This window comes from Canis lupus, chromosome 6 (genome assembly GCF_003254725.2).
Source record: "Canis lupus dingo isolate Sandy chromosome 6, ASM325472v2, whole genome shotgun sequence".
Taxonomy (NCBI): domain Eukaryota; kingdom Metazoa; phylum Chordata; class Mammalia; order Carnivora; family Canidae; genus Canis; species Canis lupus.
Window position 1 is genome coordinate 56,332,226 of NC_064248.1, and position 25,691 is coordinate 56,357,916.

Below are 25,691 nucleotides of genomic sequence, written 5' to 3' on the forward strand. Positions count from 1 at the left end.
GGACTATGAAGCTTCCTAGCAGTCTGTTTGCAGCAAGAATAGGAGACAAGATAAGGTCTGAAGAACAAGAGAAAGGATCCAAGATAGGGGAAAGAAGCCTGGTGGCATCAAGGGAAGGAAAGGAACTAATACTTATGAAGAATATTCACATTTAACATCTCATATATGTTATTATATCTAATCTTCTCAACACTACCATCCCCATTTTACAAATAAGAAAATTGAGGATCAGGAGTAAAGTACCTTGCCCAAGGTCACACAGTGAGTAGCAGATCCAAGGTTCAAACCTAGTTCTGTGTGAGTTCAGGGCCCAAGCTCTTACACACTCTGCACATTGGTGATCAGGTGGGTATGGTATGGTTAACACCGGCCATTTCCCTAGACCCTTCGTGGGTAGTTTGGAAAGGTTTGTATCTGGGAGCTTCTGAACAGGGACACCTACAGGCCTTCAACCTCTAGGGAGATGGTGAGTGAGAAACCCAACATCTAGATCTTCAGACACTGTGGGTCTTTTCACCTCCAATTGCCTTGAAAGAGGTGTTAAGGCTCCAGGGTTTATGCTGGAGGGAGTTAGTCTCCCAGGCTTCTGTAGAAGGCTAGCAAAGGCTTTGGAAAGTCTCACTCAGCCAGCTTTCTCCAAATTTCCCTCAGGTAGCTGTGACTCCCTTTAGTTTTCTACCTTCTCTCCAGCCCTCCGTCTGCTCTAGTTGCTGTGTCATTTTGGGATCTAGTAGTGGGGCAGAGACATCTCTGGAGGCCCAGCAGGCTGGGACCCAGCCCTTTATGTCTAAGCTTTGGGTGCTTTTTGGTAGTTGTGGGTTCCTTGAGGTTGGGGAGGGCACTGCAGAACAGGAGTGGTAGGCTAAGGGACTGTTAAAGTAAGAAGCTTATCCAGGGATGAGGCTGATTCACAGGGGATGCTAGTCCTTCAGTCCATAAATGTTTACTGATACTACATAGGTATTATTTGGTCTTTGAGGGTGAGGATGCGAGTCTCTGCTTTAGGCACACTGAAATACTAGCAGTTTCTACCTGTGTCCTGTGTCTGTTATCCTCAGAGCTTTATACATGCTATTTGCTCTGCCTGGAATGCCTTCCACCTCTCCTATGCCCTGCTAATTCCTTTTTGTTCTTTAGGTATCAGCTTGCCTGTTGTCTGACTCTCCAAGGCTGGGTAGGGAGCATTTGCTGGTTTTGCAAATGGCTTCTGCACTTCCATTTTCTCTCTTGCAGGAAGTTCTTAGACTCCCCATTTGGGAAATTCATTCTTCCCCCATAGTTAGCCTCCCAGCTTGTATCATGGACACCCTTCTCTCTAGCTCCAGGCAAAGGTCTGATTGTTTAAGCCAGTCATCATTTCTCATTCTACTTATTAACTATGATCAGTTCAGGTATGGGAGTATACTCAGAAACAGTGAACCAAGGAGAAGCTAGAGGCCTCAGGAGTTACCAGAAAAGCCACCTTCTTTTCTAGAGATGGAATGAAGAAGGATGTAGATATGGGTGTGAGCAACCTAGAATTTAATAGAGGAGAGGCAGATGAACGATCTAAATGTGAGACAAGATTCCATCAAAATCCTAGAGGAGAACACAGGCAACACCCTTTTTGAACTCGGCCACAGTAACTTCTTGCAAGATACATGCACGAAGGCAAAAGAAACAAAAGCAAAAATGAACTATTGGGACTTCATCAAGATAAGAAACTTTTGCACAGCAAAAGATACAGTCAACAAAACTAAAAGACAACCTACAGAATGGGAGAAGATATTCGCAAATGACGTATCAGATAAAGGGCTAGTTTCCAAGATCTATAAAGAACTTCTTAAACTCAACACCAAAGAAACAAACAATCCAATCATGAAATGGGCAAAAGACATGAGCAGAAATCTCACAGAGGAAGACCTAGACATGGCCAACACGCACATGAGAAAATGCTCTGCATCACTTGCCATCAGGGAAATCAAAATCAAAATCACAATGAGATACCACCTCACACCAGTGAGAATGGGGAAAATTAACAAGGCAGGAAACCACAAGTGTTGGAGAGGATGCGGAGAAAAGGGAACCCTCTTACACTGTTGGTGGGAATGTGAACTGGTGCAGCCACTCTGGAAAACTGTGTGGAGGTTCCTCAAAGAGTTAAAAATAGACCTGCCCTACGACCCAGTAATTGTACTGTTGGGGATTTACCCCAAAGATACAGATGCAATGAAACGCCGGGACACCTGCACCCTGATGTTTATAGCGGCAATGTCAACAATAGCCAAACTGTGGAAGGAGCCTTGGTGTCCATCGAAAGATGAATGGATAAAGAAGATGTGGTTTATGTATACAATGGAATATTACTCAGCCATTAGAAATGACAAGTACCCACCATTTGCTTCAACGTGGATGGAACTGGAGGGTATTATGCTGAGTGAAGTAAGTCAATCGGAGAAGGACAAACATTATATGTTCTCATTCATTTGGGGAATATAAATAATAGTGAAAGGGAATATAAGGGAAGGGAGAAGAAATGTGTGGGAAATATCAGAAAGGGAGACAGAACATAAAGACTCCTAACTCTGGGAAATGAACTAGCGGTGGTGGGAGGGGAGGAGGGCGGGCGGTGGGGGTAAGTGGGTGATGGGCACTGAGGGGGGCACGTGACGGGATGAGCACTGGGTGTTATTCTGTATGTTGGCAAATTGAACACCAATAAAAAATAAATTTATTATTAAAAAATAATAGAGGAGAGGCTTAAAGGGGTGATAGTCTGGTGAGAATACAGGCTGGGGAACTTAGCCTCAGTCATTAAAAATAGAATATTTTGGCTTCCGTATTTACTCTTTACATTTTTTTCAGGGTCTTGGACAAGAAAGAGGGAGGCTATTCATGGAGGACCTTTTGGAGCTCCAAGAAAATCTTTGCATACACACACACACAAACACAAACATACACATACACACATGATCTTTGGGGTCATTTTAATATACTCTATGGATCATGTTTACCTACTTTTTAATAAAAATTAACTTTTAAAATTTGTATTGTAGGGATCCCTGGGTGGCGCAGCGGTTTGGCGCCTGCCTTTGGCCCAGGGCGCGATCCTGGAGACCCGGGATCGAATCCCACGTCGGGCTCCCGGTGCATGGAGCCTGCTTCTCCCTCTGCCTGTGTCTCTGCCTCTCTCTCTCTCTCTCTCTCTCTCTCTCTCTCTCTCTCTCTGTGACTATCATAAATAAATAAATAAAACTGGATTTGTTGTGGCATTTTAAAATCTCAGTCACCAGATTACATTTCAATTTGAGTAACTGCATACAACTTTGCAAAAACCGTTTTAAAAAAAAAATTTGTATTGTAAATATTTTCCCATATATTCTCTCTGGGGCCTTTGTGGTAGGAAAGTTGTAAAGGTTTTTTTTTTTTTTTTAAGATTTTATTTATTTATTCATGAGAGACACACACAGAGAGAGGCAGAGACATAAGCAGAGGGAGAAGCAGGCTCCATGCAGGAAGCTCGATGTGGGACTCGATCCCAGGACTCCAGGATCATGCCAAAGGCAGATGCTCAACCACTGAGCTACCCAGAAGTCCCAAGATAGTTGTAAGGTTTATAGTCAAATATATCTTTCATCTTTTTTTTTTCATCTGGCACAGATCTATTTAATTGAGGTGGGTGGCAGGATGTTCCATTATGAGTGATTAGTCCAGGGGTCTGTCAACACTAGTTAGAAGAAGCCATCATCATTCTTTCAGGAGTAGCCTCCATTGGTGGCTGTGGTGTGAGGGGGCACGATGGATCCCTGGATGCTGTGGATAGACTTTTTCTTAGAGTTTGTCCAGTGTCTGATGTTAGCTCAGGAATTGATGGAAGATAGCAGAGGAAAGGGTAAAAATACTTTAGAGAATTGGGTCTTGATGATTCCATGGGCATTCTGGATAGTCTCCTGGTGTAACAGTACCTCACTTTGTTCTTGAATGTCCCTGTGTGGTGGTTGTTCAAGGCTGCTAAGCAGAAACCCAGGTCATCCTTTGGTATCTCAGGATCAAAAAAATAAATCACCTCATGGAGTTGATTTGAGCTGAACTACTCCAGGGTTCCTTTTGCTGAGAAAAGTGAGTTGGGTTCTTATATGGTAGTTTCTTGGAAGCCCAGAGTTTTCCCCAAGTAGGAATCATTATCCAATGTAGGGCCCTGGAAAGGGTCTCTGGTGAAAGGCATGGTAAAATGCAGAATGAGATGCTGGTGTGAGAGTCTTTCATCTTGTTTAGAGCCTCCACTTTCCAGTCTTTGTTAGGAAGTTCTCCCGTATCATCAGTTTATAGAATGGTCTCTAAAGTTTTCTTGCAATATTTTTTTCACTGTTTTGCTCTCATATTTTTATCTGTTTGGATTTTTTTGTATGTGTGTAATATATAAGATTAGAGTCCACTTTATTTTTTCCCATCTGGATAAGCAGTTGTACCAACATCATTTATTAAATAGTCCATTTTCTTCCCACCAAATTAAACTTTCACATATAGCATGTGTTAACTTTTCATAAATATGGCTGTTGGTCATAAAAATCCATAAGTATGGATTTTCTATTTTGTTTTACCAATTTTCCATTTCTGTTTGACCTTATGTTAAGGCAAGACTCTGTTCTTTTTATGATTTTCTTTGCTATTTTCAGCCATTTATTTTTCATATGAATTTGAAGATAATTTTATGAAATTTCATTAAAAATATTGTTTGGATTCTAACTGGAACTAATTCAATGTACATACTAATTTGAGGAGGCTTATTAGTAGGTCTTTTCCCCCAAGAACATAGCATAACTTTCCACTCTCAAGATCTGGTATATTCCAGTACATTTATTTCATTTAAGCCTGTGTCTTTCTTATTTTTTTTTAAAGATTTTAATTATTTATGAGAGACACACAGAGAGGCAGAGACATAGGCAGAGGGAGAAGCAGACTCCCAGTGGGAAGCCCGATGTGGGGGCTTGATCCCAGGACCCTGCGATCATGACCTGAGTCAAAAGCAGATGTTCAACCACTGAGCCAACCAGATGCCCCTGTGTCTTTCTTACAAATAGATCTCTAAATGTGTTATGATTTTGGATGCTTAAATATAATACTTTACTCATTTCCTTTGCTAATGCTTGTCAGTAGAATAAAGTTAGAATTTTTTAAATTAAAAAAAAATTTTTTTTAAGATTTATTTATTCATGAAAGGCAGAGAGAAAGAAAGGCAGAGACACAGGCGAGGGAGAAGCAGGCTCCATGTTTTGGAGCCTGATGTGGGACTTGATCGGGGACTCCAGGACCATGCCCCAGGCTGAAGGCAGGCGCTAAACCTCGGAGCCACCCAGGGACCACCCAGAATTTTTTTTAGATATTTATCTTTTAGTCAGCCACCTTACCAAAGAGTGTAAGGTCACATGGTGAGATTGGGTAATGGGTGGGAATTGAATGTGTTGGGGTCTGTGGGGACAGGAGTGGGTTGGCCTGGAGCCTGAGGGTATTAGGAAAGTAAGGGGGCGCCTGAGTGGCTCAGCAGTTGAGCATCTGCCTTTGGCTCAGGGTGTGATCCTGGAGTACTGGGTTCAAGTGCCACATCAGGTTCCCCTCAGGGAGCCTGGTTCTCCTCTGCCTGTGTCTCCCTCTGTGTGTGTCTCTCATGACTAAATAAAATCTTTAAAAAAAAAAAAAGATCAAGCACAAGAAGAAGAATTGATTGTGTGTTCAGGGCATTGTGTCAATAGGAGTCTGTTCCACTATGAGCAACTGTGAGTAACAGGAACAAAAAATAATGGAGTACATGGAATAATGTTTATTTCTCTCTTACATAAAGAAAGAAGTCTATTGTAGGCAATTCAGGCTCTATAGTCCCAGACTACTAGCTATATTCTGCTATCCTTTAGTTGTAGCTCTCATTATTATGGTCTAAGATGAACTCCAGGCATCACATCCATGTTCCAGTAGGAGGATGGAGCAAGGGGAGGAAGAGACAAAGGGCTCATCATAGATACATCATAGGAAGTTTCCCAAATGCTGCCACACAGTAATTCTACTCACCTTGTTGACCAGAACTGAATTATACTGTCGTGTCTAGCTCCAAGGGATGCTAGGAAATATTTTTATTCAAGATCAAAAGAATTTTTTAATATTTTATTTATTTTTTCATGAGAGACAGAGACAAGCAGAGACAGGCAGAGGGAGAAGCAGGCTCTCCCCAAGGAGCCCAATGTGGGACTTGATCTCAGACCCCGGGATCACACCCTGAGCAGAAGGCAGATGCTCAACTGCTGAGCCACCCAGGCATCCCTCAAAATCAAAATTCTAAAGATTATAAGGATTTTTATTCCAAATCAGGATTCCAAAATGGTGATAACAGACGTATTGGGATTGGGATATTGGGATTGGCAACCAGCAGTCTCTGATGCAGGTATATTTGTGGGGACGTGGGGGCATGTGCTTTCATTTGTAGCTCTCAGCTGCTACTGCAGAAAGCAGAAGTTGAATGGAGCATGGCGCAGAGGATTGGGGGACAGCAGAAGAATAGGCATGGAGGGTGTGGTTAAGAGAACAGTTTAAGTTTGGTTGGAAAGAAAAGATGGCTGTCTGGGGGACATGGACCGGTAGAAAGAGGAGGGATCAAGGGATTAGTGATCTTAGAAAGGCTAGATGGTTGGGAGGCTATGTCAGAAAATGCCTTATTTGTGGGGCACCTGGGTGGCTCTGTCAGTTAAGCATTCTACTCTTGTTTTTGGTTCAGGTCATGATCTGAGGGTTGTGAGATTGAGTCTTGTGTTGAACTCTGTGCTGGGTGTGGAACCTGCTTAAGACTCTCTGTTTCCTTTTTCCTCTGCCCACTGCCCCTGCTCACACACTCTCTTTCTCTCCCTTCCTCTCTAAAAAAAAAAAAAAAAGAAAGAAAGAAAAAGTATCACTACATAATGAATAAGCCAATAATTTTTAAAAAGATTTTATTTATGTATTCATGAGAGAGACAGAGGCACAGGCAGAGGGAGAAACAGGCTCCATGCAGGGAGCCAGACATGAGACTCGATCCCAGGTCTCCAGGATCACGCTCTGGGCTGAAGGCAGCGCTAAACCACTGAGCCACCTGGGCTGTCTGAAGTTTTACATTTTGAACAGTGACTTAAGTCTACAAGATGTAACATCTAGGTATGGTGAGTCCACACAGATCTCTGGGGTCAGGTTGTCTTGGGGAAGATACAAGTTGTGACTCCAGCATGACGTGGTGGACTGGTACAAGGCTGCTGGCTGTGGGGGTTGGGCTGTGGGTGGTCAGAGGCCACACCAGGAATTTCCAACCTAAATGTGGAGTTGCAGGCCAAAAAGAGATCGTTTCCTTTCTTGGAAGCCTCCCTTGCCTAGCTTCTAGGCTTACAGAGTAAAGTTTGAGCCCAGAAACAACCATCATTCACTCAGCCAGCTGCTAGAGATAGCTCTGGCTGCCCAACAATCCTGAGAAATCATGTTCTTCTAATATCTATTTTGATTTAAAATCTTTTATGTTTGTGATGGACTTTGTTGACAGTGGGCTGGGTTTAGCCTGTTCTTTAGGTGTGGAACTCCTGGCTTGTGGTAAATCCTGATTGGAAAACAATATAAACACATTTCCTGGTAAATGTATAAATATATAAATAGACAGATAGTTGTTGGTTGTTCCCCTCCCCACCACTAACATACACTGTAGAAGCAATTTGGAGCAATTTATATGTGCTCAGCATCTGGCCATCATAAAAGATTTCGAATGAGTCATGATTTTGCACCAACAGAGAGGGCTTGTCTTGCTTGTGGATGAAATTATATTTACCTCTTGTTCTGCTTGTGACTCTCTGTATTACTTTATGATGATCAGTCTGATTTGTGTGTTAAAGAGACTGGTAAGATTAAGAATTTTAGAGAAGGGAAGAAAGAGAAGAGGAGGAAGGCCCAGATAGTTACATATTCAAGACAAAATAACCAATTTGGGGGAGAATGACCTGGTTTTGCTTTTGAGAAGCCAGAAAGAAAGAGGGGAAAAAAAGTAGTGGAAAGAGCCTCCTCATTTTATGGAGGGTGGGAGACAAATGCAGGGAAGCTGATGTAGTTAGATAACATGAGCCCCAAAAAAGTTAGACTAGAGGAGAGTAATGGTCTTGAAACACAGAGGCATGTGAGGACACTGATCCTGGCTGTACTTTATTAGCTGTAGGCTCAATCTCTTGGCACCTCAGTTTGCTCATCTGACAAGTGGGCCCAATAATGGTTGCCCTATCCAGTTGAGAGAAGAAAGGAGTGCTCTTGCTTGAGAGTGCTGTTGGGTGCCAGCTGTGGTGTGGGCTCCTTAAATATACCATCTCATTTAATGCCCAAGACAATTCCACAGGAGAAGTGGCATTAAGCCATTCTTCAGCTGAAAACAAACATGGAGAGTCTAAGTGGCTTGTCCAAGATCATAAAGTTTATCAGGACTCAAACCCACATCTATCTAGCTCCAAATCCTGTGTTCTTCCCATTACTTCATACTGACAGTGAGGTCAGAAAACACATTCTAGTTTCTTCCTTGGAAGGGAAAAAACACACAGTGGCTTCCCTGCTCTAAGGCCCAAGATATCCCTGGGTCCTTGGCCGCCACAGAGAGCCCAACCAAGTGCAGTTCTTTCTCCTCAGAGCACTCCTCTCTGCTGTGGCAGCAGGTGGGTTGTTAATCTGATAAACGGCTTCCTGCTGAGGTGAGAGGGTGAGCTAAAGGGCTGCTGAACTGCCCTCCAGGGTGGCAGGTGGGAGACTCCAGTGCTTTCACTCATAGAATTGCTTTAGGACTAGTGGAAAGAGCCTCATTTTGTAGTTAGGAGATGACCTCTACTAGCTGTAGGCAGGTGAGAGACCTGGCTTTGTCCCTCACTAGGCTGTGACCTTAACTTGCCTACCTTTCAGTTCCCTAATCAGTAAAATGTGGTAGGAATACACAGCTTAAAGAGAGGATGTTGTGAACATTAAATGAGATAATGTGGGAAATGTGCCTAACCCTTTTGTCATACATTATATATCACCAAGTAAGAGGGAGCTGTTGTTTCTGTTGAGGAAGTGGGTAGACTTCTAGGGCAGCTGTTTAGGCATTGAGTAGTTTTTGTGTCCCATCCCTTACATCCATATCATAGCCAATCATTTATTCTTTTTTTTCTTTTTAAGAAAACGTGTTTTAAACACTCTGTCAGGGACACCTGAGTGGCTCAGCAGTTGAGCGTCTACCTTTGGCTCAGGGCACGATCCCGGAGTCCTGGGATTGAGTCCTACATTGGGCTTCCTGCATGGAGCCTGCTTCTTCTTCTGCCTGTGTCTCTGCCTCTCTCTCTCTGTATTTCTCATGAATAAATAAATAAATAAAATCTTTAAAAAAATAAACACTCTGTCAGCTTCTGAGGCAAAGCATGTGTGACACAGGCAGCATCCTTGCCTCTGTAGAGCTCATATTTTAGTATATGTGCTGCTGAAGTGAGCACTGTAGAGCTCATATTTGAACTGGAACCACACATGGCAAGGAAGTATCTGGTACAGTCACAGAAGGAGCAGCGTCTATGAATCTAAAAGCTTGACTGCCCCAATGAGTCTTTTAGTCTGGCACTTTAAAATCCAGGCCTCCTCTCCAGGTGTAACAGGGGTCTTATAATGGACTTGTGAGGCACACTCTTTCCTTGGTGGGGACAGCAAAGGCTAGGCAGTCAGAGAGAAAGGGGAGGCAGGGCTCTGGGTAGTAGGTTCCAAGGCAGTCCTGGGGGTGCTTCCCATCTAGTGCTGAGAAAAACTCACCACTTTTGTCAGAGATAGACTGATGCCTCCAGTTCAGAGTTTATGGGATAGTTTACTTGTTATCTGAAGCATTTATAGAGTGTGTTAGGTGTTCCCATATCTTCCAGGGATGGTAAATGTAGCAGGGACTTGTTCCAGCTCCCAGCTTACTGCCTCACAGGTCACCTTGATGTTGGACAGATCAGTGAGCATGTGAGGCCTCTCCTGGAAGGCAGTAAGATGGGTACCTCAGCCTCAGGCTTGGGCTCATTGCCAGTCTCTGTGGTAGGAAGCCCAAGCTACAGCTGTTCTGAGGATTAAATAGGTAGAGACAAAGAGTTCACCCTTTTGGTCTTTCCAGATATTCCATGATCCAGCTCCTTTCCATCCCACTCTACTCTACTATCCTACTCGTTCCTCAACATCCAGCTAGTAGGCAGTTCTTTGTGAGTCTCCAGACACACTGAGGTTCATTCCCATCTCACTGATTTTGTTTGCAATTGGATCCCAACTGTTGTACTTCTTAGCCATAGCTAACTCATCTCTTAAGCCCAGTTCTCATTTTGCCTCCTCCAGAAAGCTTTCCTTAACTTCTGTAGCACATGCTTACCTTTCTCTCAGATCTCCCCATTTTAGTGACTATTCATTAATTATCTCATGCATTAATTCATTCAATGCATTGACTAGTCTTATTGTTCTATATGAAAAATGCTTCCCAAATCCACCTATTTCTCTGCATCTGTACTGTTTCCATCTTGGTCACCTCTTGCTTAGATTATTAAATACCCTTGTAACTGGTCTCCTTGCTCTCACTCTGCGTCTCTCCAGTTCCTTTGTACTCCATGGAACATTTAGTGATCTTTTATAAAGGTAAATTAGCTCCAGTCACTCCCCTGTTTATGGTCTTCCAGTAGTTTCCCAAATTCATCACAACAGCTCACAAGGCTCTGCTACTCTGGTACGTGGGTGCCTTCCAAGCCTCTTCTTATCCCATATTCCTCTTGTTCATTCTGCTTCAGGCACCTCAGCCTTCTCTCTTGCCCAAAAAGGCCAAGACATTACCACTGCCTCAAGGCCTTTGCAATTGCTGGGCCTTCTGCCTAGAATGGTCTCTGCTTCTCAGTGCCTGCCTCCTTCTCACCATTCAGCATTCTGTTCAACAATAACTTCAGTGAGATCTTTCTTAAACACCCCATCTGAAGTAATTCTTTAAGTCACACTTTATCTCATTATACCATTTCCTTTATATCATTAAAATTTTCTGAACTTACATGCTTTCTTTGTACTGTTTTCTTCTTTCTACTAGATAGGAAGTGCCTCCAGAATAGAAACAATATCTGTTTCATTGCTATATCCTTGGAGTTTAGAATAGTGCTTAACATATATGAAACCAAAAAAACATTGCTTAATAATTTATTAGATGGGTATTAAATGACTTCTATGTATGAATCATTGAAAATCAGTAATTATTACCACTGATTAGAAATACAAATGTATATCCTTGAAACAGGATTTCACAGAGTTGGTCTATGAAAGTCTGGTGGTTTATCAGGGAGTTTGCAAGTGGTTTGATGATTTTAGAGGGAAAAAAATGAAACAATTTTGTTTACATACATTTTGCTAATTTTAAATGTAAGATTAATTAAGACTTCTATAGAAATTCTATTACATTCTTAATAATTATTTTAGGATATTTACTGCAAGGACTGTGTTGGTCAGTTCGTCATAGGTAATTTCAGTGATCAATTATAGATTATTTTGTATAATGTGTTTCACATCATGATAGTGTTAAAATTCTTAGTTGTAAAATTTTGCATTTTGTTACTTTTGTATTAAATCTTATGAGTCAAAAGTAATTGAAGGGTGTCATTAATGATGAAGATAATATTATCAATACCATAATACAGAATTCTCTAAGTGTAAATATTGAATGTAGTTATAGTATGAACACAGCTAGGACAAAGTAATCTATAAGAATGTTGATTTAGCATAATAGCCAGAAAAGAGATGTTCAATTAGGAAATACATTACTGAATGTTTGAAAATTGGACTTTATTGCATTTTAACAGTCCCCAAGAAGCAGTCACTGTTTCTTGTGACACTTTGTCCTATAGTGGCACAAAGCCACCAAATTTTGACATCATTTTCAAACAAAGTATGATTTACCTTTCTGGTAAATCAAGTGATATTTTCTAGAGTGAGTGTAGGAAACTGATCAGTTTTGTCAGTAGATGTAAAAAGACCAAAGTTATAAAGGTATTGTTCAAATTTGTACTTCTTAGAGCAAAATTATATACAAGTCATATTAATGTGGAGATGCTTGAATAACTAGCCCAAGCAAAGTTAATAAGTGTTGGGCTTGGAGAAGAAGCAAAACAAGATTTTGGGACAATTATTTTATCAGACAATCCTACTGAAAGTAAGTTTACTCTCTACTACCTTCCAAAAATTGTTAGTAAATGGATTTTTAGAAAAGCATGTGGCCTTCTGTTTTTACCAATGATGGAGCAATAGAGACCACTTTTATCCTACCACAGAAATAACCAGAAACTATAAAAGTATGCAATACCTGTTTTCTGATGTTGGACTAGAGGTATAATAGGATTGTGATTCTTGAGAGAAGAGAAAAAAAATGAAGTAAACTCTGTTATCACTTAGGTTTCTACCTGGAAGCACATTCCAGACCATAGAGCTAGGAGGGGTATCCCAAGTATAGCATGATGGTCTTGCATTGTTGAGAAGAGAGATTGGACTTCTGGGAAACTAAAGCAGCTGATGGTTGTGGGAAGAATTCCAGATGAGAGGAAGTTATAAGGAAAAATTCTCCAGAAATCTTAAGTCTTTCTGAATATTAAGAAATAAAAGTAAGAAAAAAAAAAGAAAAAATTTCTAAATTAGATGAAAATGCAACGACAAAGATAAAAGCTCAACAGAATAAACCTACATATACAGAAACTCCCATCAAACTATATCATAATCAAGTTGTTGAAAATTAAATGATAAAGAGATAGCAATAAGGTAGTATGTACAGAAAAACAAAGATAAGAAAGACTACAGACTTCATGTCTAAAGCTATCCAAGCCAGGAGACAATAGAATTGTATCTTTAAAGTGCCAAAAGAAAAAAAAATAAAAACAAATAAGTTAAATTATTCGAAAGTGAAGGCAAAAACAAAAGGCATTTTCATACAAACAAAGGTCAAGAGAATTTGTTGTCAGTAAACTCACACTATGAAAAATGTTAGTTATTCAGAAAATATCAGATGGGAATGTGGATTTACACAAAGGAATGAAGAATCCTTGAAATGATATGTATGTGGTTAAATAAATATAAAACACTTTCTTCTCCCTCATTTTAAAATGCATTTAAGAGATAATCGATGGCTGAAAGCAAAAATTACATGCATGGTAGGATTTAGACCATCTATAGAAAAGAAATGTGTGACAGTAGTAGCACAAAGGATGGGAAAAATGAAATAACATATTTTTGTTATGAGGTTTTTACATTATACCAGAAGTGATACAGCATTATTTGAAGGTGTAGTGTAATAAGTAATATATGCATATTTTAAATTCTAGAGCAAGTACTTAACCTAAAACAAAGAGATATAGTTAATAAACCAATATTATAGATTAAATGGAGTGCTAAAAATAATTATCACAAAAGAAGGCAACAAAAAGAGGGAAAAACAAATGAACAGATGGGACCAAATGAATACAAAGATGGTAGAATAAAACCCAACCAGCTTAATAATTAATTATAAACGGTCTAGGGATCCCTGGGTGGCGCAGCGGTTTGGCGCCTGCCTTTGGCCCAGGGCGCGATCCTGGAGACCCGGGATCGAATCCCACATCAGGCTCCCGGTGCATGGAGCCTGCTTCTCCCTCTGCCTATGTCTCTGCCTCTCTCTCTCTCTCTCTCTGTGACTATCATAAATGAATAAGAAATTTAAAAAAAAAAAAAAAAAAAAAAAAAAAAAAAAAAAAAAAATTATAAACGGTCTAAAGATACCAGTTATAAGGCAGAGATGGCCAGACTAACTGAATAAAAAAAGCAAGTTCCAACTGTGCACTGTTCACAGGAAATTCATTTTATTATTTTTATTTTTTAAAGATTTATTTCTTTATTAGAGAGAGCATGTGTATGCATGTGTTTCAGGGGAAGAGGGGCAGAGTGAGAGAGAGCAAGAGCCCTAAGCAGACTCTGCACTAAACCTGAGCCCAACATGGGGCTGGATCCCATGACCCCAAGATCATGACCTGAGCTGAAACCAAAGGTCTGACGCTCAACTGAATGCACTATCTAGGTGCCCCAGAAACCCATTTAAAATATAAATACAGGGACACCTGGGTGGCTCAGCAGTTGAGCATCTGCCATTGGCTCAGGGCATGATCCTGGTTTCCCAGGATCGAGTCCCACATCGGGCTCCCTGCATAGAGCCTGCTTCTCTCTCTGCCTGTGTCTCTGCCTCTCTCTCTCTGTGTCTCTCATGAATAAATAAATAAAATCTTTAAAAAATACATATTATTATTATGTATATATTTATATATATGTAAATACATAGATTAAAAGTGAAAGGATGAAAAATTTTTATTTTTATTTTTTAAATCTTCCTTTGAACTATCTCAATACTGATTTGACTTTTTTAAAATTTTTATTTATTTATGATAGTCACACACACACACACACAGAGGCAGAGACATAGGCAGAGGGAGAAGCAGGCTCCATGCACCGGGAGCCCGACGTGGGATTCGATCCCAGGTCTCCAGGATCGTGCCCTGGGCCAAAGGCAGGCGCCAAACTGCTGCGCCACCCAGGAATCCCTGAAAAAGTTTTATACCATGCAAGCACCAATCATAGGAAAGCTCGAATGGCTATATTAATATCAAAGTATACCTTAGAACAAGAAATGTCACATGGAGTAAATAGGGTCATTTTGTAATAATTGAGAGTACAAATGCTCAAGGAGACATAATTCTAAATGTGCACACACATTAACAGAAATGCAAACTATAGGAAAAACTAATTGAACTCCAACAAAAAAAAAGATGCCTGTGAAATCATGTTCCAGTGGAAAATTAAAACACACACACACACACACACACACACACACACACAAAATGTAGGAAAAACTAATAATGAACGAACCTATGATCTTTAGAGATTTCAATGTTCTTTCAGTAACTGAAAGAAGAAACTGATAAAATTAGTAGAGATATAGAAGATAATAACAGTATCAGCCAATTTGACCTAATTGACACAAAATACTTTACCTAACAATAGCAGAATACACATTTCTTCCAAGTGCATGTGAAACATTCACCAAATTATGAGCCCTAAGACAAGTCTCAGTAAGTGTAAAACAACTGAAATCATACAGAGTATGCCCTCTAATAAGAATGGAATGAAATTAAAAACAGATATTTGGGAAAAATGTAAAGTTAGAAATCACAAAGGAAATTTCTAAATATTTTGAATGAAAAAGAACATTTTCAAAATTCATGGGATGCTGCTAAGTCAGTCCTTAAGAAGAAAATTTATAGCTTATCTTTGAAACAAAGGTAAGTCTGAAACCTATGATCTAGTCTTCCACCTTAGGAAGCTAGGGGCAGAGGAGCAATTTGAACTCAAAGGAAGTAGATGAAAGGAAATTATAAAGATCAGAGAATAATGAACCAAAAAATAGAAAAATGAGAAATCGATGAAACAAGAAATTTGATTTTTAAAAATCAATAAAATTGATAACATCCAAAATTGAATGATCAAGAAAAAAGACACAAATTGTCAAGATCTGGGAAAAGAGAAAACAGTACAAAAATCCTACATTAAGGGAATAATAAAAGGATATGAATAACTATGCAAATACATTTGAAAACTTAGATGAAATGGAACACACATTGGAAAACACAAATTTCCAACACTGACTCAGGGAGAAATATTCCTGAATATCAGTATATCAACAAAAGCAATTAAATTCATATTAATAATAATTTTTTCCACAAAGAAAACTCCCAGACCTTGATGGTGTCACTGGTGAATTCTATCAAACATTTAGGGTGAAATAATACCAATCCTTTAGCTATGCAGAACTTTCAGAAAGTAAAATTGGATAGTACACTTTCCAGCCCATTTTATGAGGCCAATATTATTTTGATTTTGAAACCATAAAGAGACATTACAAGAAAAAAAATTACAAACCAATATCCCTCATGATCAAAGTAAAAACCTTAACAAATTACTAGAAAAATAAATACTAAAGAAAATACATCCTGATTCAGTGGGGCTTATCCCAGGAATACAAGGTTAATTTAATATTTAAATACCAACAAGTGTTACTTACAACATTAATAGAAATGAAGAGAATATCATCTCCATAGATGCATCAAAAGCCTTTGGCTCAGTTGGTTGAGCAGCACTCTTAATTTTGGCTTAGGTCATGATCTCAGGGTCCTGGGATTGAGCCCAGGATCCAGACTCAGTGGGGAGTCGGCTTGAGTATTTCTCTGCCTCTCCCTCTGCCCCTCCCCACTCTCTCTCTGTCTCAAATAAATAAATATTTTTTAAAAAGCCTTTGGCAAAATTTAACGTTTATGATTTAAAAAGACACAAACCTCTCAGTAAGCTGTGAATACCTGGGAACTTCATCAACCTGGTAAAGGGCCTCCGTGAAAACCTACAATGGAGGTTATACTTAATGGTGAAATTTTTCCCTGAATATTTTCCCTCTAGGATCTAAGGATGTCATCTTTCACCACTTATATTTAATATTCTTCTGAAGTCTCTAGCCAGGGCAGTAAGGTGAGACATACAGATTGGCAAAAAAGAAGTAAAATAATACTTATTTGGAGATGACATGAATGAGTATTTAGAAAATCCCAAGGATTCTACAGAAAAACTACTGGGACTAATAAGTAGATCAGCAAGTTCACAGGGTACAAGGCTAATGTTTAATTTTTTCCCCCTGTATACTAGCAATGAATAATTTTGAAATGGGATTTTAAAAACACCACTTGTAGGGGGCACCTGGCTAGCTTAGTCATAAAGTTTGCAACTCTTGATCTCAGAGTCTTGAGTTGGAGCCCCATGTTGGGTGCCGAGATTACTTAAATAAATAACTTTTTAAAAAAAACTTGAACTGTTTTTAAAAATAAAAATATCACTTACAATAGCATGAAAAACACCCTAGTTGGGGGTTTGGGGGAACCGGAGTTACATGAAAACTCTCTATACTTAGATTTTGCTGTGAACCTAAAACTGTTCTAAAAAATAAAGTCTGTTTTTAAAGAAACAAACGGAGAACACATGAAGTATTCAGGGACATTTTACAAGATTTGTTTGAGATTAGTAGACTAAAAACTACTAAACATTGCTGTGTTGGAGGAGACCTACATGAATGGAGAGAATTGCCATGTTTGTGGACTGGAAGACTTAATGTTGTTAAGATGTCAGTTTCTCCAGGGGGCACCTTTATAGCTCAGTTTGTCAAGTGTCCATCTCTTGTGTTCGGCTCAGGTCATCATCTCAGGGTTGTGAGATCGAGTCCTGTGTGGGGCTCCACACTGGACATGGAGCCTGCTTAAGATTCTCTCTCCCTCTGCCCCTCCCCCACCTCTGCCCCTTTCTCTCTTAAAAAAAAAAAAGATGACAGTTTCCCCAAATTGATCTGTAGATTCAGTGCAATCACTATCAAACTGATTCTAAAACGTATGGAGTAATGCAAAGAACCTCGAGTGACCAAAACAAATTTGAAAAGAACAGAGTTGGAAACAAGTCTCATACTACTTAATTTGAAGACTCACTATAAAGTTTCAGTTATCAAGACATTCTAGCATAAATACATATGTAAGGGGTAATAGAAGATGATAGAGAGTTTAGATATAAACCAACACATAAATAGCTTTTTCTTTTTTTTTTTTTTTTTTTTTTGACAAAGAGACCAAAGTGTTTCAATGGGGAAAAGGACAGTTTTTTTTTTAAAGACATGGTGCTGGATCAAGTGGATATCTATTTTGAGATAAAGAACCGCAACTCTTGGGATGCCTGGGTGGCTCAGCAGTTGAGCACCTGCGGTTGGCTCAGGGCGTGATCCTGGAGTCCCAGGATCTAGTCCCACATAGGCTCCCTGCATGGAGCCTGCTTCTCTCTCTGCCTATGTCTCTGCCTCTCTCTGTGTGTCTCTCATGAATAAATAAATAAAATCTTAAAAAAAAAAAAAAAAGAACCTCAACTCTTACTTCACACTATACACAAAATGCATCTAAAAATGGATCCCAGACCTAAACATAAAGGCTAAAATTATAAAACTTCTAGGAGAAATCTTAGGAAAATCTCACTATTTCACAGTAGGAAAGATCTCTTTAATAGGATACAAGAGCCACAAACTAAAAAAAAAAAAAAAAAAATTGAGAAATTCAACTTCATAAAAATGTAAAGGATCTAGGTGAACTGGCCTAAGAAAGAAGTGAAAGTGATTCCAGGGATGATGAAAGGAGTTCCCGAGATATGGCTGTAGGGGAGGACTAGAAGCGTCCAGTGTCGATTGGAGCAGAAAGACTCTCTGGGAAAGGTGTGTTCAAGGGATGGAAGGACTTCTGATGGATGTGTTTGAATAAATGGAGAGGAGATGAACACGGAGAGTTTGGTGATGGATTAGGGGAAGGTGCATAGAAATTCAGCCAACTAATAAGACAGGGATTAACTCTAGTTACTAGTTGTATAGGGAAGAAAGAGAATGATGGAACACTGCAGAGGTTGCCTATAATAGTATTATAAGTGATAATGATGTAAACACTACATCTAACTAACAATTGTTACTGAAAGGATGGAAGAGGGGAAGGGTGGTGTATGAATGGTATATGGTGGTTTCCAGTAATGGTGAAAGCAATTTAAATCCTTGTCTTCTATAAGCCTTGATTATATAGAGAGTGGGAATGCCTGGGAAGGAAATGCAGAGCGGCTGCTTTTCATAACAAATCTTACAGAATTTTTTGAATTATTGAACTGTATGTATATGGACATGACTTGAAGCCAGGTCATACCACAGGCTAGCTATGTGACTTTAAGTAAGTCACTCAATGTCTTTGTACCTCAGTTACATCATTTGTTGAACACCAGGTAGTCATACTTACCTCAGAAGGTTGTTGTTAGAATGAACTAGTTTAATCTGTGTAAAGTGTTTGGAATAGTGCCTTGTACAGAGTAAGAGTTATGTGTTACTTTTGTAATTATGTACAGACATTACTCTGAAATATATTAAAATAAAAATTGTGCTGAATCTTAAAAAAAAAACCCTAGTATTATTGGTGGCCCCTATGTATTTACCTAATATGTCTTTATGTCCCATTAAACAAATAACCCTGTAAGGAATGTATTTTCTTATCCTCCATTTTCATCTAAAGAAGCTGAGATGCAGAGAATTTGAACCACCTCCTCAAGATTAAGCAGCTGGTTATTGCCAATTGCCCCGATGTTAGGATTTCAGCTGGGTCAGTCTGGCTGCAAATCCCAGCTTTTCCCCTGTGTGCGTGGTTAACTGAATGCTTTATAGCACAGGCTAACCATAAGCTACTATGGGGAGCACAGGAGTCAGCAGGATACAGTCCTCCATGCCTATTCAAGAAACTGTGCAGAGCTCTTTGGGGGGCACTTAATTAGTGGTCCCAGACTGGAAGGCCTAGCCTAAGGTGAGTGCTCAATAAATTTTGGTTGAAAAATGAATGCATGGTTCTGAAGCCTCAGGCAGATGTTAGGACATTCCCCAGGAATGCAGGCTGTGTGGTCGGGGAGGGGATTTCAGGGGAGACTCAAAGACTCCAAACTGCCTAGATGCTACAAAACTCAGGCTGCCAGGTCAGGCCTGCCTATCCTGTACTTAACCACCCCGCCACCCCCACCCCACTATCCTCCCTCCCAGGACCCAGAGCTGAACAGGATGAAAACTGTGGCTTTATCCAGCCAGTACATTTCATATATTCCTTAAAAAAAAAAAAAAAAAAAAATCCAGAAACTTTCATAGACCATCATCATATTAATGTTGAATTTATTATTTCCACCCCAAGAATGACCCAGGACCCCACTTCTGTAGATCTCCTCAGCCATGCTAAAATGAGCAAGCTAGCTTGCTTGCTGTGTCACTTTTCACAAAAAAATTCAAGGCTTTACTCACAGGGGGAACAAAGTTGTGATAGGTATGTTTACTGGTTTTATTGAAGTGAACCTTATAGAGGTGGATTAGAAAGGTCTTCAACAGTAGCTTCCTCTCCCACTTAGTAAATATTCCTTCTCTGTCCTAGTTTTCTCTGGGAAACTCCTAATGCGACTGAGCTGTTTTCCTAGACTCTGGAAAGCCAAGGGCTGCTAGGTGGCCCCATGTCTCTGAACCCTTAATCAAGGCTAAAAGATCCAAACAAAAAATTCTGGGCCTTAAAACCAAATCGTGCTCTGACTCAAACCAGAACCCAGTCCACAGGTTCAGCTCTCCCTGTAGCAGTGACCCTTGTTCTGCAACGGAAGTGGGGGTGGGGGCGGAGGGATCTTAGTTTAGCTCCTGCAGACAGGGTGGCCGCCCTAATCCCAGGTGGCTTTTGATTGAAAGAGGCCCATGTGGAGCTCCCTCGGTCTTTCCTAAACTAATTGGGCTTTTTTTTTTTTTTTTTTTTTTTTTGCCACGGACAAGGAAATTGAGGCCTGCTTTCTAGCAGTTGCTCTGCTAAAAGTGACCTCCTGCCAAGTAAACCTGTCTTGAATTTGCTTCTTTAAAGTAAGGACATTTAGAGTAACTCAGTGATTTTCAAAAAAATTTTTTTTTTCCTCTAGTAGCAAGACTCTGTACAAAGGAAATCTGTCTGGATGCCCAATGTGGAAGAGGTACAGCTGCTGTGCTTGCTTTGAAGGTGGACTTTCTCTCCCCCTGTGTGGCTATACTGGAGGTGGCTCTAAACTTCTGTGTCTTTTTTTTAACTTCTCTAATTTTTTTTAGGCAAAGTTGGATAATGTGTTAATAGGACAAGGGAAGAAGGAGCAGAAAGAGGTAAAGACATGATAGCAAATTAACAGATCTCAGGCGATGCTTTTCCACATCAAAAAGGAAGATAAAAGATATTATAGAAGATTTTAGTAAATTCTTTCAACCAGAAGTCTTACAGATTATAACATGAAATTACATGAAGTTGTGTGTGCCATCTTCAAAAGAATAACATTATAGTACCTTCAGTGGATACTGTTTTGGCCAGGTGACCCTTGCAGGTTAAGGAATCAGGTGAATATCCAGGGGCCTGGCTTTTCCTGCTAGTGTAGATAGTACGAGTTTCCACTGCTACAGTAGTTCATTTTATTGCTATCTTATTTCTGTCACAGGCCCTGTGAGCTTGGTTGGGCCAAGGGTCACTCAGAAAATAACCAGCTTCCACTTTCTTTAATTATGCAAACTAGAGCTAGGTGACTGAGATCTTGCCTTTGGTCTGCAAGACATAGGGAGTTTTGCAAGCCCTAGGGGAGTGCAGAATTTCCTGAAGATGTTGCAAGGTGGCCGGCTTTCTTCTGAAGTCATGCAATATTCTCCTTTGCTTTGGTTATGACTGCGAAGGTGCTGGGAAGCCAACTGCAAACTAACACCTTGGAGTGGGCTTCTCTCCACAGGCCCCAGAAGTGAGGCCTGCTCCTTTAAAGGGAATGGCTCAATGTAGGTGCTCTCATACCAACGAAGAACAGAATGTGTTTGTCCAATTCCACCTCCCAGTTACTTCATTGGCAGTAAGTTCTCTAAAATATGAGCGTTTTTGCTGAGGGAAGGACATGCAAAGACTTGAAAATTTTAGAGAGCAGAGAGCTAGATGGCTCAGATTTTATGAAAGTTCCTGTCCTGCTACTTTACTTTGGAAATGGACATAGGAATCCCCAGAGAAAGCATGTTTCATTGAGGAAGAACAAATTTCATCAGAGAATTTTATCAGCGGCCTTACAGGGCATCCCTAGCCAGCCATGGGTCCACACCTCTTAGCCTCCAGGCTGGGCCGAAGTTAGGACGGCCCCGGGCAGGAGAGGCCCCAGAATCCTGGCCCAACCTTACTCAAGCCTCCTAGGCACACTGCAGATGAAAGTACCCCCTGCTCCCTACTCTACCCACAGCCCAGGAGAGATGAGCTTGTAGACATTCTTCCTCATGTTTTTCTACTAGCGCATATGGTGTGCAGCTATTAAAGACCTTCAGATTTCAGAGTGGTATCACTTAATTTGGTCTAGGCAAATCTTTAGGAGTAGGAAGATCTACTGGGTTTTGGACATGACTATAAGCAGAAGATGCTAAATAATCCCGGAAAGAGACTCCACTAAGTATATTAAGTTGGTGGGATTTTTGGGATTTTTAAGTGTTTGAGAATCACATGGGAATGAAATGATTCAAAGGACAAGATTAAAAAAAAAAAATAAAGTCATCATTCTCTGAAAATAATAGCATGTGTATTAGTTCCTGAAGTATTTAAATAGAAAGTGAAACTGAATCACAGTTTACTTTTCATAGTAAAACTATTTAGAATGCAAGTCTTCTTCCCTGAAAGAGCAACAGGGTTTTTGTAAAACATTTTTTCCTGTTCTCTGAAATCTGGAGTTCACAAGAAGACTTGGGGGTTATGCTTTATTGAAGGTGACCCTTTACTTCAGTAGCAAAGAATGCCACATGGGGGTCAAGGAGTGGTGTTGTGGAGAAGAGCTGTGGGCTCTGAGTCAGCAGAGCATATGACTGAACCACAGTTTGGGTCAGACACCCAAGGCTGGGGAAGCAGCTGCAAATCTTGTATACATTGTATACATTGAGGGCAGTAGCAGTGTATGGAGGGATCTCACAGTACCTTCGAGAGTGAGCTTTGGTGAGCTGGAGCTCAGTATATATCAAGGGCCTAGAGAATGTATAGGAAAGGTTAGGGAAGAATAGATAAGGGGGAAAAAGGGATCTTTCTCAAGAAAATTGATTTGTCACGTGTAGGGTGGTATAGTCGCTTTCCCTCCCATCTACTTGATAATACATTACTGCTCCAGGAGAGTTCTAGTCCTTTTAATGTGTTCCCAACCCTAGTTGACCCCATCATCTTAATCATGTTTGCTGTTTTTCTCCAACTTCAGACTTCTGTGTCTTAAAAAGAATACACCTTGGGTCTTACTTGCCTCTGGGCCCTTCCTCTTGAGGCCGCCCCTGTCTGGGCCATACCTCTTCCTTCCTATCCCCCAATTTCCACTTCTTAACCCCCTTCCATCCTGTCCTGCTATCACAATGTTCCCTCTTATTTCTGACCACTGCAGTAGGCTCCGTGGTTTTAGGTGGTGTGACCGTAAAATTTAATGTCAAAATCAGAATACTTTTAGAAGTAAAAGGGGGTGCTTTGTAATTAATGATGATGCTGAGATAATGGGTATAAACTAGGGACTGTCCCAGGCAAACTAGGGTGCGTGTGTTCCTTCAAGGCGTTTATCCTCATCATGGCTCCCTCCTATAGGAAGGCAGAAGATTCTGAGGGCAATGCCTTTCTTGTCCTTGCATCTCTTCTCCTGGTCAGCTGGTACTTTTTTTTTTTTTTTTTAAGATTTATTTATTTATTTATTACTCAGGATAGAGAGAAAGAGAGAGAGACAGAGAGGCAGAGACACAGGAGGAGGGAGAAGCAGGCTCCACGCTGGGAGCCCGATGTGGGACTTGATCCCAGGACTCCAGGATCGTGCCCTGGGCCAAAGGCAGGCGCCAAACCACTGAGCCACCCAGAGATCCCCTGCTGGTACTTTTTAATAAACTTTTTATTTTGAAATAATTATAGATTAACCAAGTTGTAGAGAAGTACGGGGTTGCCACATACCCCTCATCCAATTTCCCCCATTATTTACATTTTGCATTTCCGTGGTACATTTGTTAAAACTAAGAAACTGTATTGGTTTATTATTATTTAAACTCCAGTTTTTCTTTATTTTTTTAAAGATTTTATTTTATTTTATTTTAAAGAGCAAGAGAGAAAAAGAAAGAGTTCCCAGGATATTTAAGTCCCCAGGACTTATTTTATTACTAGAAATTGGTGCCTTTAGTCTCCTTTTACTGGTCTCATCCACCTCCCCTTGAAACCACTCCTCTGTTCTCTGTATCTTTGAGCTTGGTTTTTAAATATTCTAAAACTTTTATTTGTAAATTGCACATACAAATGAGATCATATGGTATTTGTCTTTGTCTGACTTATTTCAGTTAGCATAGTATCTTCTAGGTCCATCCATGTTGTCTCAAATGGCACGATCTTATCCTTTTTTATGCATATGTAATACTCTGTTGTGTATATATGCCACATTATCTTTTAATTTGTCAATGGACAATTATGTTGTTCCCATATCTTGGCTATTATAAATAATGCTGCAGTGAAAATGGGGGTGCAGATAGCTTTTAGAATTAGGGTTTCTGTTTCCTTTGGATAAATACCCAGAAGTGGAATTTACAGGATCATATGGTAGTTCTACTTCAATTTTTTTTGAGAAACCTCCAAACTGTTTTCCACAATGGCTGCACCAATTTACATTCCCACCACAGTGCACTAGGGTTTCCTTTTCTTTCATCCTCACCAACACGTGTTATTTCTTGTCTGTTTTTCCCCATTGATGTATGACTAACATATAATGTTAATAGTTTCAGTTGTACAACATATTAATTCAACAATTTCATACATTAGTGCTCATTTTAAATGTAGTCACCATCTGTCAACATACAGCATTATTAAAATAGTACTGACTATATTCCCTATGTTGTATTTTTCATCTCCATGACATTTATTTTATAACTGGAAGTTTGTACCTCTTAATCCCCTTCATCTATTTGCCCATCTCTCCACACACCTCCCCTCTGGCAACCACCAGTTTGATCACTCTATTTAAAAGTCCTCTTAATTTGTTTTATTTTTTAGATTCCAGATGTAAGAGAAATCACATGGCATTTGATTTCACTTAGAATAATATCTCTAGGTCCATCCACGTTGGCACAGATGGCAAGATTTTTCTTTTTTATGGTTGAGTAATAATTCATTGTATGTGTGTGTGCATGTGTGTGTATATATACCACATCTTCTTTATCCATCTGCTGATGAACACTAGGTTGCTTCCATATCTTGGCTATTGTAAATAGTGCTGCAGTAAGCATAGGGGTGCATATATCTTTTTGAATTAGTATTTTTGTTTTCTTTGGGTAAATTCCCATTAGTAGGTTTACTGAATCGTATTTCTATTTTTAATTTTCTGATACAGCTCCATACTGTTTTCCATAGTAGCTGAACCAATTTACATTCCCACCAGCAAAGCACAAGGGCTGTCTTCTTCACATCCTTGCTTACAGTTGTAATTCTTGTCTTTTTGATTCTATACTAGTTTGAGGTGATAGCTCATTATGGCTTTGATATGCATTTCCTTGATAATTAGTACTGTTGAGCATTTTTTCATGTATCTGTTGCCATCTGTTATCTTTGAAAAATGTCTCTTCAGGTCCTCTGCCCATTTTTATTTTATTTTTTTAAAAATTTTATTAGCAAGGGAGAAAGAATCTCAAGTAGACTCTGCACTGATTGTGGAGTTAGATGTGGGGGTCCATCTCAGGAGAGGTCATGACCTGAGCCAAAACCAAGAATTGGATATTAACCTACTGTGCACCCCTCTGTCTACTTTTTTTTAAAATTTTTTAAATTTTTATTTATTTATGATAGAGAGAGAGAGAGAGAGGCAGAGACATAGGCAGAGGGAGAAGCAGGCTCCATGCACCGGGAGCCCAATGTGGGATTTGATCCCGGGTCTCCAGGATCACGCCCTGGGCCAAAGGCAGGCACTAAACCGCTGCGCCACCCAGAGATCCCACCCCTCTGCCTACTTTTAAAAAATATTTTAATTCGGGAAGCCCCGGTGGCTCAGTGGTTTAG

General features: G+C 40.0%; 1 long non-coding RNA gene and 1 pseudogene across 5 annotated transcripts in view; one reads left to right on the forward strand and one right to left on the reverse strand.

Moving 5' to 3' along the window:
- LOC112640875 (uncharacterized) overlaps positions 1 to 25,691 on the forward strand; it is a 93,148-nt gene that overhangs the window by 12,489 nt on the left and 54,968 nt on the right. The window contains exons 5-6 of one of the 5 annotated variants that reach the window (XR_007411491.1): positions 20,584 to 20,634; positions 20,747 to 23,047. The exons of 2 other annotated variants lie outside the window; for them this stretch is intronic. This is a non-coding gene — a long non-coding RNA (uncharacterized LOC112640875). Of the gene's footprint in view, positions 1 to 20,583; positions 20,697 to 20,746; positions 23,048 to 25,691 lie in introns of those variants that run through there. 2 more of the 5 variants (XR_007411490.1, XR_003124315.3) reach the window with 2 other exon arrangements.
- LOC118355059 (protein CFAP276-like) lies at positions 3,711 to 4,204 on the reverse strand (annotated as a pseudogene).